Consider the following 13,176-nt stretch of genomic DNA (forward strand, 5'->3'; position numbering starts at 1 on the left):
ACCGCGCCGCCGCTCCGCAGCAGGCACCGCTGCGGGCTTCAGCACCCGGAACAGCTCCGCCCTACGCGGCCCCGACGGGGCGGCGGCACCCGGGGGCTCCGCACCGGCCCCCGCCCCGCAGCCTCCGCACCGACAAGGGGACGTGGGTGCCGGGGGGGGGGGGGCGGGCGCACACGAGTGGGTGCACCGGAGGAGGGGAGGGGGAAGGAGGGCGGCCGCGGGGACCCGCTGTGGCGGAGGGAAAGCCGGAGGAGAGGGAGGGGGTGTGGGGTGCGATGGGATGCGGCGAGGCGGGTCCTGGGGGGCGCACGGCGTGCGCGGGCGGGTTGCCAGCGTGGGAAATGGCTTGGTGGTGTGCATCTCGGGGGGTTAAGGCCAGGGGAAGAGGCGAGGGATGCACAGCCCGGAGTGGGCGGGGGAGGGAGGTGGAAGCGGAAAGGTTAGCGGGGATCTGGGCGCCCCAGGAGGGTAGACGGGTGTGGGGCGCATGCGGCAGAGGCCGGGGGCGCAAGGTGAGCGGGGCGGCGCGGCTCCCTGCGCGCACGGTGCCTGCGCGGGGGAGCACGGAGGGAAGAGGCAAAGGTGCGAGTGCGGCTGCGGAGCACGGCAGGAGGGTGGCAGAAGGCTGTGATGTGCGCCGGGAGGGGAGCCAGGCAGGAACGCGCGCGCCGGCGTGTGCGTGAGTGTGTGCGCGCCCGCCGTGCGTGCCAGAGCGATCCCTACAGGTGTCCGCGGAGAGCCGCCGAGCGGGGATCCCACCTCGAGAGCATCCCTGCCCGCTGCCTGCCTCTGTCTGCGGCGCGCCTGCCTTCCCCTCTCACTCACACGCAGAGCACCAGCAAGAGAGAGAAAGAGGAAGGGGAAAAAAAAAATCACAAGAGAGACAAAGAGGGAATGGAAGAAAGAAAGGAAGAAAAAGAAAAAAGGAAGAAAAAAATGGAAAAATTGAAAAGCAAAGAGAAAAGACCCAAAGAAAAAAAAATAACAATTGCTTATTTATTACTGCTGATATAATTTACACACACTGTCAATAAACAGCACTGTCTTGTCTAGTCATTTCCAAAGCAGAGGGACACTTTCATTCTCAAAGGAGGACAATTTTTTTAAGATATATATGTCTCAAATGAGGTCTAAATTACCAGATATCCTTCCCAGTGATGTACATATGTATACACATGTATGTAGTGAGAAATCCACACAAATCAACATAAATGTAGCTATTGCATCCAGTGCCTCACCAGTCAATTAATATGCTTCCCCAACCCCCCTACAACCATTTTTTCTTTAAAAATTATGATTTAGTCACAGGTGCCCTGATTGAGCCTTTTCAAATTAGAAAGAGAGAGAGAGACACCCATAGGTCAATAAATCCTTAATAAATGCCAGGTCGGTTGGCATGCACAATCCTTGGCAGAATCCTTATTGTATAAAATACACGGCATTGTCTCTGGGTGCAGGGAAGACCAGAGAGTTCACAAATTACCAGATGAAATAAAAGGATCTGAAAAACAACCTTGCTGCAGCCAAAGGGAGAAGCGCTCTAATTCAAAAGCAGACTTAACAGCCTCATTAATCTTTTCCCTTCATTTCTACGTAATTTCTAGAATCAAATTCTTTCCTTGGCGGCTGGAATGATCGATTTTGCTACCTTTCCAGCCTGCAGACGTATTTATTTTAATACGTTTATGATATAATTTCTACTCCCTCAAAAATGCATACCATCAGCAGGAACCTGAACAGTTTCAAACACATATCAAGGAAGCCGGCTGCCTTCATTCTTCTGGCTCACAATAGAAAATGTCCCAAATTATCCATGCACTTCCTGCACAAACCCCTCGCCTTTTCCAGGGTGCCGCCAAAAAATTAACAATCATATTGCGATATTCATTCCCGTCGCTGCCTCGGCTTAGCATTTCACCGAAGCATTTCACGCAAGGGAAAACATGCAGCAGATCGATTTTATTCCTTAAGCCTCGCAGATCCCACCCCCTACCCGCTTTTGCAAGGGATAATAAATTACCGCATCCAACCTTTAACTTCTCCCTCCGCTCCACCATCTCTTCTCCCCGCCATCTACCTCTCCACAACGCCGCATGCAAACCCACCAGCCTCTCGCGCCTCCTCCTCCTCCTCCTCCTCCTCCTCCTCTTCCTCCTCCTCCTCCTCCTCCGCCGCCGCCGGCTCCGTAAAGCGGGGCTCGTCCTCCTCGCCGCCGCTCCGCCTTTACCTGCGCGGCGTGCCGCGGGCCGGGGAAGGCGCGGCCGGCCGGGGGCTGCCTCTGCCGCTTGCCGACGGAGCGACCGATGCTGCGGGTGCGCGGCGGCGACGGCAGCGGCGGCGGCGGCGGGCGGGGGCGGCCGCCGGGAGTGGGGGGCGGTTCCGCCGCGTGACGCCGCCGCGCCCGTCTGCCCGCCGGGGGCGGTGCCGCGCTCGCTGCAGACCCCCCAAAAATCCCTACATCCCCCCCCGCAAAAGGCCCGCTCGGCACCGCCGCCCCTCAGGGCCACGTCGCCGCAGAGGGGCACGGCCCAGGGAGGGGTCGCCTCTGCCGGTCTGGAGGGCTGGGGTGGGGAGGGCAGGGATGGGCAACGGGGGTGGGTGGAGGAGCCTCGGTCCTTCTCCTGGGTGAGGCTGGGGGCAGCGGTTTCCTTGGCATGCTGTGGCAGAGGTGCCCACCGTGCCCCATCTCGCCCCCCTGCAGATGTGGCTTCCCTGCCAACTCCCCAGCCAAGCCACTTCTTTGTGTGGGGCGATGGGGGCGTTTCATTGTTTCCACGTGTGAAGCTTGCAGGAGTCTGCAAAGGCTGTGGGAATATGAAAGTACGGACTTCCAACCACAGCTTACCTTTTGGACCACAGGAAAAGTCTTTTGGAAAGCCAGGAATCTCTCTGGTGTAGTTTTAAACCCATCTCAATGTATGTTGCCTCCCCACGCTTGCAAACTATTCAGGAAATTTAATGCTTCTTAAGATTGTTTTTATCTGCCTGGAAGCTAGTTGGTCATACCAAACGTACTCAGTTTTGTCTAGATGGCGGCCTTTAAGCTTTGTAGTCAGGGGCATACACAAGGACGATGATTGTGATATGTTTGTAGCGTTTGCCAAGGTCCTGGCAGCTCTTGAAAATACGGACTATGCTTGTTAAACTGAAAGAGTCACAAGGGCACTCCAGCATTAGGCATCCCAGAATCCCTTGAGAGTGGTGTGTGCAGCCATACTTGTTGTTTTCTGGGCTGAAAACAGCCATTAACAATTTAGTTTTGAACTGAAACTTCAGAAGTAAGTGTAAAAAAAAAAAAACAACCCTCGTTCTCCCACCTCAGTCCCAGAGAAATTAGCCTTATGATTTTTTTTTTTTTAATGAAACAGGCATTCTCCCATATGACAAGTTTGATGAAGTAACCAAGCAACATGTTAAGGAACAAGAATAAAAACTTGCTAGATGTGCAATGTATCTTCAGTACATACAGCATAATCAGACTTCCATTTTATTCAGCCAGATGATATCCATATCCACTTATTTTTAAATATAGAGTGAGAATTTCTCTTGACAATTCTAGTAACTTGACCTATGTGAACAGAGCAAGGAGCAAATATATCTCCTGCTATGAAAAGTGTATAAATTGTAGGCTTCAATATAACAAAAAGACACATTTTTAAAGGAGCAAAATTGTAACCTGGTATGTTAGTACTTATGATATATATTATGTAAAAAATAGTGTTTTCTAACTGCCACCTAATTTTTATTGAGCTCATGGTGAACACATAATAAAGCAGCACATGCTCTTTGATAGGCAATGTCAAAGCCAAAGCCCAGTCCATGTTGGCAGTCAGTGATCTGCGTGGATGTGCTGGCACAGGTGGAGGTTTCTTCCACCTTCAAACAGGGGGACAGATCAGTTGTGCCACCTGTAGCCAGAGGATGTTCATATTTCTCTAAATCTGTAGCACGAAGCTTGCCACAGTGGGAGAATATATGGGAAGAGCCTACAAAGGAAGAAAGCGATGAGACATTAAGTGAGCCGGGAAGATACAGGGAGATGTTGGGAGATTTCCTTAATTTAATGATGGTTTTGGTTGAGTTTTAGAAAAAAAAAAATGTATTACTTTTAGCATTCTCAGCAATTGTTGCAGCATGTGGTGTAATAGTTGATTCATTCTGAAGCAGCACAAAAATAAATAAAAGTAAAAATAAAAATAAAAATAAAAATAAAAATAAAAAAGAAGAAACGTGAATCCCAAACCATCTCTCTTCATAGGTCTCTCAGTTTGACAAGTGTATGGAATATCTTGTAAGAAGCACATGGCCTTACAGAAACCTGACTTTCTACTGCATAAAATAATGTTGTGTGTTACACCAAAATATTTATAGATTTTGAACAGTAAAGAGATAACGGCAGTAATGATATTCTTGGAAACAACCCAATCATATATGCTGTCAAAAGGAATGTAGTACATTATACAACTTTGTTTGAGATCTTTTGGGTGGATGTATATTGTCAGAACAAAGTGCCTTTGAGTCATTAAAAGGTACATATGTGAAATTGTCCAACAGTTGTGATTTTAAATAAGAGATTTGTTGGCAAGCTGAAGTGAATGCTGGAGCTGTCTTTTAGGCACGTACATGCAATTGGCATGGCTGTCAGAGCTAATAAGAAGTAAGCACACAGTCAAGGAGGTGCATAAGGAATATGGATCATTCTGCTGAGAAAACAAACAAATAAACAAACAAAAAAACCCACAAGAATTAAAATCAAACTAAAAGTCTTTCTGGAGAACATTGGTTATCTAGGCAGGCATGAGAAAGATATGAGGAGGGAGAAAGTTATTTCTGTGACAGACACAGCAGGAATTGTTTTAAAGATTTTAGAGAGAGAAAATCTGTTTCTTTGCTGGAGTGGTCCAGGGTAACATTCAATAAACAGGGCAGTTAGGTTTTGGGGATACCTCAAAGCTCTGCTGTGGTTATAAGCATTCCACATTTCTGACATCTTTCCCTTTTCTGGAACTACTATCAGTAATCCTTCTATAACAAACTAAATCTTTGAGAAGAGCTTCAGGCCCAATACAAAGCTGACCCATTGCTTATTTGAATAAAAGTTCTCATAGAAAACATTCAGCATCTTTTTTTTTTTTTTTTAATGATTCATTGGTATCTTTTGAAGTTGGTCTAGAGTGGAAGACAGACAAAACACAGACAGGCATAGCAGAACTGATATCTGTATCTGCATACAGCCAGTGAGGTTTAAAGAAGTATGAGGAAAGAAAGACATAATTTCTGCATATTAATTGCTACATTACTGGTCAGTCTCAGGTGTGAGTGAAGAAAGTATGGGTAGGTCTAAAGTAAGAAAGTAAAAAATACCTGTAATGAAGTACTTGAAGATCTTGAACTAAAAGAGAGAGACAAAACTACACAATTCAACAAAATGAATTGCAGCACATAATCAACTACAGTACTGGAGGTATTTGACTCCGGTGTATGACTGAACTCAGAAAAGAGAACCAAGAAGCAACCAACTACGTGTGAATTGAATTTGATAGTTTCTCTGGAAAATGCATATTTGGAGCTTGCTTATGCCTAACTTTGGAGGATCAAGATTTTAAAATCTTGCTTGAAACCAATTCTGAAAAGATAAATAATAAAGTAAAAGAGCATACTTATGAGGATTTAAAATATTTATTGACCTTATACCCAGTACTGGCATTTAATGATATTTCCAAGTCTTCTGCTATTTCAGAAGGTGTCACTTGTGTTTAGTGATCTAATATTCCAACTGAGAAAAATGTAGAATCATATCTTTATATGCTTATATATAGAATCATATCTATATATGCTTTGGGACTGTAAAAGTAGTTTTGTCCAAAGAAAGTCTAACATGTTCAAAGAAATCTAATATGATTAGAAAATTTGTAGGCATGTTGTTAATCAGAAGATATTTGTGGACTTGGTAAGTTCAAAATCTCAGTTGACCACAAACCATTTCAGGACTTCCACATTTTTCTGAACATCACTGTTTCCTTATGTTTACTGTAATAGCAAAAACTTAACATGAAGCATATTCAAGAGAATATAACAGTAACAAGTAACATTTTGATGAAAATCCCCATTTGATCCTCAAGATAAATATAAATGCCATTTTTCTTGGCGTGGTAGCTTCATTGCAGAGAACTGTTTAAAGCTGTAAGAAAAATAGACCTGTTCAAAACATAAGTATCAATGGTATCTATATCTATAAAATGTGAAATATTGAATTGGAAGTTTTTTGGTATTTGCATATCCAACCTGTGAGGGTTTTTTTCATGAAATGAGAGGAAAACTGAGTGTGAAGATAATTGTATTAGTACAACATAATCATCATGGAGGAAAATGCAGTGTAAAGAACAAAGGAGCTACCAGGACTTTAATTTTCCATAAAGTGCATTTAAGAAGAAAACTAGTGACAAAAACATCATGAAGTTTGATGGCTCTAAAACTCAAACCTGAAGATATCACATACTTTTGCACATAACAGATACTTTTGCACATAACAGTTCTAACTCCCTCCTTGCACAAGGATTGGTGGACACAACAGTACACATCGCCAGGAGAAATCTGTAATGAAAGACCCCATATTAGCTCTTACAACCGGTACAGAAAGTCATTTTTCAGATAGTCCTGTTGATGAATCTTGAGTAGGTTCTAGAATAGATTATGATACAATACAAGTGGCAATGGTTTTCTCACTGAAGCTCCATGAAGAAAGTCAAAGTGGTGTAAAACATCCTTCTCACTATATACATTTGGATTTGACAACCACTATAAATCAACTGGGAAAAGCATGGTAAAACAGAGAACAGTGGTAAGTCCGCTGGCTTCTAAAGCATGTTTAGTTTGATATTAATTGTTAATAAGAAGGTTGTTATAGAAGAAGTTTTTTTACGGAACAGCTTGGTAAGGTTGATGTGAAATTGTCTCAAGAGTCTAGTCTCAAATATGCAGAAAGAAAAGGAATAATTTTTATATTAATATTTTTACTAATTTTAAAAGTATCCCCTATGTTCAGGTCTCAAAAAAAAAAAAAAGCTTTATTTTATTTTATTTTTTTTTCTTTTACCTGTGAATATTATGTGGTAACATGAAATAAAAAAGAAAGATAAAACATATTATTAATGCCACCTTGCTATGAAGCCCATTCCAGTGTTTGACCGTGCTCAGTATAAATAATATTTTCCTAATATCCAGCCTAAATCTCCCTGGCACAGCTTTGTGCTGTTCCCACAACTCCTATTACTGATTACTGGCAGAAGGGATTAGCACCTCTCTCTCCCTTTCCCCACTTCTGGAGGGAGGTACCAATTAATGCTTTTGATTGCAAAAATTTAAGAAAATAAATGATTTTTGAACAGGTGAGTCTTCTTTAGTTCAAATGTTTGCTTTTTATGTCTTACAACAGCTTTTAAGCAGTAAAGCGTAGACAACCCCTTAGAAAAGAAGGATTGAAGAGAACAACAATCTTTTGCATGTTGTCATTAAGTGGACACTGTCCACTAAGTACTTCGAAGCTTATTTCATATGTAACATTCTGTGGAATCATATGCTTGAAAGAAATGTTTAAGAAATCCCACAGCAAACAGATCTGGGATTAATTTGAATCTGAAATATTTTAAATCCCAAAATACTTTGCTTAATATTTCTTTCAAAACTCTTAATATTTAAGTCTTTTATAAATGTTACTCATATAATTTCTCATAATTCCTTTTTAAATCTGACTGAATTCTGACTCATATGTAACCAGTGTAATTTATGTTAAATTTATGAGTGTCATTTGTGTGTCATTTTTATAAATTTTCATGAAATCCATTCATCATCACCAGTCTTCACCTCATCATCCTCTTTCCTAGGATGGCAGGAGCTGCCTAGATAAAACAAGAAGCTCTTTTCCGAAGACTTTGCAAATTGAAAAACAATGTATAACAAATCTATAAGGCTGGCAGAATGACAGGATATTCTAGTGTGAATTATCTGTGTGCCCAAATCATAGATGTAGTATGCAAATTAGTAGAAGCAATCAAAGAAATTGCATCTTGCACAGCTGCAGGATTGGATCTTACATGGGAACTTCCCTCGAAGGCGCTGAGTGCCCTCAGTTCCCACTACCAGCTAATGTGGGCTGAGGGTACTAGGAAGAACTTATCCCATTTTGAATCAAGCCCTTTGATAGCTTCAAGAAAATCTCTGATTATAATAATTTGTTTTATAATGTGTCACTCTACACTTATGAAAAATGAGTATACTTGCTATAATTCAAGTATTCTACAGATACTTAGCTCTACTAAAAATGTGCCAAGTATACTAAAAATACATTACTTTTCATAAGGGTATAATTTCCTAGTAATCAGAAGATATCCTCTGATTCAAAAATTGCTGTAATTGTTAATGTTGGTGAAATTTACTAAGGCATCAAAGCAGAGGAATATTTGTGGTATGAAGCTGCAGATAGGTAGTTGAGATCATCAATGTTTAAACCGTAAATGATGAACCTGCTTAAGAGATTCACTAAGGGAATACCACAGTGTGTCAGATGGCTAGCATTTTTACCCTTCAGGGCAGCTTTATTGTTGAGATGCCTTTCACTAAGGGATGTGAGAGTTGCCTTTCCAAGAAATAGCAGTAGTAATTACTATTAGTTTAAAAGCTTAATTCAGTTTATTTTTGTTTAGTCCCCACAATCTGTCTTCAGAGTCCAGTGTTATCATAGCTCTAATAGTTCAGGTGTTTCTAAGATAGTGCAGAAGAAAGTAGTAGACTAGAGGAGGCAAACAAAGGTCCAACAACATTCCAAGGCCCAAATGAAAGATAAACTGAAAATCATCAGTGAAGACAGTTAGAGAGAATACAGTCACTGTAGTTGAAGTGGTTCGAAAAAAGCGAGCAAGCAAAGTTACAAAAGAAGAAGTTATTGTGGGAAATCAAGAACAGGATGCAGGAAGGGTGAGGAGCAAGAAATAAACAACAATAATTAAAAGACAAGTAGAAACTAGGTACAAGGAAACAAATCAAAGTTGCCTGATGATGGAGCATTTTGCCTGGGGTCAAAAAAGAAATAATGAGGTATAGGACAAATCGTAAATACCTGCGCATCTTATGCCATGGGGGTCGACAAGCCCCTTGGTTGGTGATAAAATCGGACTCCTGACGATGAAGCCATGAGGAATGTAAACAAATTAGAAGGAACAAAGAAGGGTGATTCAGGAGAGGCCTTGTGTTCTCAAACTGCTTGTTCTCCAACTGTTAAGACATGGAAGTTGCTAAATGTTTGCTGTTGCCGGGCAAAGTTGTTAACCAATGAATAGTTAGTGGAAAAGTACCACTTGTAGAGCTAATGGTATAAGCAGGAAGCCTGTCCTCAAAAAAGGTAGAAGGAGTTACTGATCCTAAAAGAAACTCTGGTGTCCGTGTGGTCGTTACGCCACAATCACCCACTAAACCATCTATAAACACCACGTCCAAACTTTCCTTAAACACCCCCAGGGACAGTGACTCCACCACCTCCCTGGGTAACCTGTTCCAATGCCTAACTACTCTTTCTGAGAAGAAATGTCCCCTAATTTCCAACCTGAACTTCCCCTGGCACAGCTTGAGGACATTCCCTCTAGTCCTAACACTGGTTATCTGGGAGAAGAGGCCAACCCCCAGCTCCCCACAACTTCCTGTCAGGTAGCTGTAGAGAGCAATAAGGTCTCCCCTGAGCCTCCTCTTCTCCAGACTAAACAACCCCAGTTCCCTCAGCTGCTCCTCACAGGACTTGTGTTCCAGGCCCTTCACCAGCTGTGTAGCCCTTCTCTGGACAAGCTCTAGGGCCCCAATGTCCTTCTTGTAGTGAGGGGCCCAAAGCTGAACACAGTGCTCGAAGTGTGGCCTCACCAGAGCAGAATACAGGGGGACAATCACCTACCTGGTCCTGCTGGCTACACTATTCCTGATACAAGCCAGGATGCCATTGGCCTTCTTGGCCACCTGGGCACACTGCTGGCTTATGTTCAGGTGAGAGTCAGATAACACCCCCAGATCCTTTTCCTCTACACAGCTTTTGAGCCACTCTGCCCCAAGCCTGTAGTGCTGCATGAGGTTGTTGTGACCAAAGTGCAGGACCCAGCACTTAGCCATGTTGAACCTCATCCCATTGGCCTCTGCCCATTGACCCAACCTGTCCAGGTCCCCCTGCAGGGCCTTCCCACCCTCCGGCAGATCGACACTTCCCCCCAGCCTGGTGTCATCTGCAAACTTACTGAGGGTGCACTCAATTCCCTCATCCAAATCATCAATAAAGATATTAAAGAGGATGAGCCCCAACATCGACCCCTGGGGAACACCACTGGTGACCAGTCACCATCTGGATTTCACTCCATTCACCACCACTCTCCGGGCTTGGCCATCCAGCCAATTTTTGACCCAGCAAAGAGTGTACCTGTCCAAGCCATGGGCTGACAGCTTCTCCAGGAGAATACTGTGGGAGACCATGTCAAAGGCTTTGCTGAAGTCTAGGTAGACTATGTCAACAGGTGTTCACTCATCCACCAGGCAGGTCACCCAATCATAGAAGGAGATGAGGTTTTGATGACCTGATGTTTTTGGTCTGACCTCCTAGGCAATCAATGCTGAACATGTTAATACAACAGATTGTTAGTAACATTCAAACACTGGCTCTAGCTCCATAGTTCCTTCTAGTGCCACCTGTAAACACCAAAACAAGCTAGAATCCAGGACAGACTGTTTTCTCAATCGAGTAAATTACTCCTTCTATGCAATATGAATATTCAAAGTTTTCTGCAGGATCTGGAATGTTTTTGTCTCTCACATAGAAACATGCTTCTCTGATGGAAGGATGTGTATTGCAGTTGTGTTCTTAATACTGACAAGTTACTGTTTGCTTCATGTAATCTTTGATCTATACTCTGTTTTTCCTGTTGCTGTTTCAACTGTTTGCCGTGCTCTGCCATACTCAATTTAGAGTTGATTTTTGGTCTTGCTCTTTATCTGATTCTTTCCAGCCATTTTGTGACCACAACCTGTGCTGACTACTGCTTTTGATTTAGGGGTGCATTTGTGCAGTTGCCAAAGCAATAGGAAAAACAGAAATTTCACACAGACTTATATAGTGGCAGTAGAAAAAGTCAAATAATTGCTTATTTTAGACAACAGAATCAAGTTCTCTGATGTATTCAGTATTCAGTAAACTCTTTTTTTTTTTTAATCAAAATTTTATCATTCTATAGCCAGATAACCCAATCTGCACAACCCACAATCATTTGAAGAAAGTGTTAACGGTACAGATTGAACTGTGAGTATTCCTTTGTAATTATTCTCTAGTATGTGATATGCTGTTTTTCTGTGATGTGTATTCATATTTTCTCAATGTTGTATTCATTTGTTTTGAGTTCTTTATACATCCTCTCAGCCACAAACTTCTTTGGATATACTGACCAATGGAAAACGTGTCTTCATCTACTTACTGTGTTTATTTCAGGTTATTTCAACATATGTAGAAGCATTTAACTTGACAAATGTTAAAAAATATGAAGTAACAACAATATTGTGCTTTTACTTTAAAGATTTATGGGCTGTATCACATTCAATTATTGCTAAGGCAAATTGGAAACTTGAAATTACTCCACAACCTGCCTACAAGATATTGTTTAGTTTGAGTTCTTTATTTATCATATAAGCATATAGGAATGTCTTCCAGGTGGATGGATCATTAGTAATTGCCAATTTTAAAGTATTGTTGGGTCAGAAAAAATAGTTGTGGTCCTGCAGACAGTGAAATTACCTTAGTTATGTTGGTTATAGACAAAAGATTTGGGCTGGTATGCCTCAAAGCTTTGATCCTATAATTTAGCTAACGAAGGACTCCAGTAGGATTTCCCTTCTGATTCTAAGAGCTTACATTGATTCTTAGGAATTCAATGACTTAATGCCACAAGCAGAGAAACACACAGATTTTCCCGATGTTTGCAGTTTTCAGGATGTTAAAATTATGCAAATTGATCATGGTTTGCCCAAAAATCAAATTAGCATTGTGCACCTGTAGCAAGCATAATATGTTCATTTCAATGAAACTATGAACATTCAGCACATTTTTACCTCATTAGCACTCCAGGGGTAGCAGTGACTTAATTCTTTCCCATTGAAAGCTCTGTAGTTGCTACCTGTAGACATTCTATGATTGTCCATAAAGCACATTTGTAAAAAACAAACATAATTTTTATGAAAAGTATTGAGAAGTCAGCATAATGATTTATTCCTTTATAGAGTGAATTACTCTGCTCAGAGTGTAAAGCCTTTGGCAGTCTAATTTTGTGGGGCATAAAAAGAAATGCCACTCCCAGAACTGAGCTGCCTGGCTTTGTAACACTTCAGATTTAGAAGCAGATATTTGCTATTTCGGATAGAGAGTTCATAGAACACGTGTTCTGACCATATAAAGCTGCATTTAAAGGAAAGGAAGACTGAGATGAAAACTTAGGAAGAGCATAATCTAAACACCACATAAGTAAATGAACCTCACTGTGACATGGTTTGGAATGAAAGAGGGGAATGTAAAATCCCATCCATTAATGTCTTTCTCTTTGTTTAAGAGAGGTTTATTGTTGAATGAAGAAAGTAAGCTTCAGGTCTCCGCAAAGTGGTAATCACTTTGATATGAGGCATAAAAATGGTTATAATTGTATTTTGTCCCAAAAATGTTTTTTTTTCTCATACAGTTGAATTAAGAAAGATAAAAATTTGCGCAGTGATCTTGTTAAGTTCCCTGTTACACTTTGGAAAAGCTTTGTTTTGAAAGTTCTCTTGTAATTGCCCTTGAATTGTCTTGTTAGATGAGCAATAATCCTCCAGTTTAGTTTTTGTTTCCTTTTAACTGATTCACTAAAACATTTTACTTTCTATTAATAAAGTTTTTTCCACATTCTCCTTTTTCCTAGGTTTAACTTTGTTTACTTTTAAAATAGATTTTTTTTTGTATTTTAATGCTTTGTTTGTTTTTTGTTTTTCACAGTATGCTTTGCTGAACCTTCACCTATGTCACAGATGTCCACATAGATGCTAATAGGTACTTTTGAATAACATATGAACTTTTCTTTCATTTGAATATGCACAAATCTATTGGTAAAACATTTTGAAATTCAAATATAA

This window comes from Cygnus atratus, chromosome 3 (assembly GCF_013377495.2).
Source record: "Cygnus atratus isolate AKBS03 ecotype Queensland, Australia chromosome 3, CAtr_DNAZoo_HiC_assembly, whole genome shotgun sequence".
In the NCBI taxonomy this organism is placed as follows: Eukaryota; Metazoa; Chordata; class Aves; order Anseriformes; family Anatidae; genus Cygnus; species Cygnus atratus.